The sequence below is a fragment of the Tiliqua scincoides genome, chromosome 4 (genome assembly GCF_035046505.1).
Source record: "Tiliqua scincoides isolate rTilSci1 chromosome 4, rTilSci1.hap2, whole genome shotgun sequence".
Lineage (NCBI taxonomy): Eukaryota > Metazoa > Chordata > Lepidosauria > Squamata > Scincidae > Tiliqua > Tiliqua scincoides.
The window spans coordinates 89,186,498-89,188,233 of record NC_089824.1 but is presented as its reverse complement, the minus strand read 5'-3'; the positions used below and the strand labels follow the sequence as shown (position 1 = coordinate 89,188,233).

The 1,736-nt window shown below is 44.9% G+C and overlaps 1 pseudogene; it reads left to right on the top strand.

The window, feature by feature from the left end:
- The first annotated feature begins 899 nt into the window (after positions 1–899).
- On the top strand, positions 900–1,019 carry LOC136650214 (5S ribosomal RNA; annotated as a pseudogene).
- Positions 1,020–1,736: the final 717 nt, after the last annotated feature.

The window sequence follows — 1,736 nt, the reverse complement described above, 5'->3', positions numbered from 1 at the left end:
TGCCAGAGAAAGAAGATGTGCTCACATCTCATCAGCTCTGCTAACTGAAATGCATCAGGAAAAGCTACCTTCTATGTCAAATTAAATATTTTTATATCTTTCTGCTTTCTCTTGCCACTTCTTTTTGTCCATTGATTGCTCTATCCCCTCTTGGATTGCTTGCTTTCTGGCTCAGTAGATTATAGGTAACGACAGAAGGTGTGCTGAGATGCATCCTGACTAACTCATTCTTCCAGTACCACACTTTCAAAAGGCTAGCCAAACATCTCATTGCAGTAGCACTGCAGCCCTTGAACATGGAGAAGATCATCCTTTGAGGCTGTGCTTATACTTCTAGAATGACTGGGAAGGAAGAAAGATTTTGGTTTTTATACTCAGGATTTCACTTGGAATTCTTTTCAGGCTTAAAACAGGACACTCTCAATGCAATCATGTAACATTAACTTATATAAATAACCTAGGCGTTTTACTGTGACACAATATTCTGCAAACACAAATTGTACGTTCAATCATCTTGTCAGCCAAAGTAAAGAAAAACATATTTAATAGAGCCCAGAGCCTCGGGGACAGAAATAGATGCCCTTGCTAACCAAATTTGCCAGCTACAAAAATGTTTGTATAGAGTTTAAATTTAAAGAAAAAAAATGTTTAAGCCAAGTTTTTCTCAAATATAGCACTGCTGTGCAACTCTATTTAGTATAGCTTCTCGCAGATACCTCATCTCAGCTTTTCCTATAGGTCTGTCTCTGCATCACTTGCGGTATCTTTTCCCAGTTAATACAGCCAACACACTGAAGCATCAAGAACACCTGCTTGGGGAAGGAATCAACAGTTGCAAGTAGAGAAGTAGGTGACCCTATTGCGCCACCACTTCTGACCCCTCCTTTTGTGTTTGTACACCTTGCTGCAACTGTTACCCTGCACATGCCTGATCTTGTCTGATCTCGGAAGCTAAGCAGGGTCAGGCCTGGTTAGTACTTGGATGGGAGACCGCCTGGGAATACCAAGTGCTGTAGGCTTATACCATAGTCTTTCGAGACTGAAGGTTGCCAACCAACCTTCGAGACTGAAGGTTGCCAGCAACGAGGATTGCTGTCTGCAGCTGTTGGAATGGAAGAGTGTGCTTATGCTGTTATAACTACAACTGTAGATTGAGGGGAGCTGCCAAAAATATAATCATATGGCAGCATGCAAGAAAGGATTAAAATTGCAGAAGAACATGAATAGGCATTCTTTTGTTACTTTATTACACCAATTACTGGGTGTGCAAAAGGCCATGTTGCAGGGCCGTAGCTGGGGGGGGGGGACTTTGCCCCCCCGAGCCAGCAGTTTGCCCCCCCCCGGCATTTTTTCCAGACTTGTCATGTAAATGTGGTTGAACGTCCTCCAATTTAGCTTCTGTTCCTTGAGAGCTCAGCCCCTCCCCGCAGGCAGCCTCCTCCAATTGGCTCAGTAACTCACCTTACGGGACAACCATAGCAATCTGCTGATAGTCACAGGACACCAGAGAAGCAGGCATGAAAAAGCCTGGAGGGAATGTGTTCAGTGCCTTCCATTTCCCTCCTGTGAGCTGAGTGGCTGTGCAAGCACTTTGCAGGACCCTGAAGGCTGCTGCTGACTCTGGTGTCATTTGGGGGTGAGCAGTCAGGAAATTTTGGATGCACCATTTCAGCTGTTTTGGCCAGGAAGGGGGGGGGGAGAGGAAACCATGGGTCTGGCCTCTGAGATTTTGGATG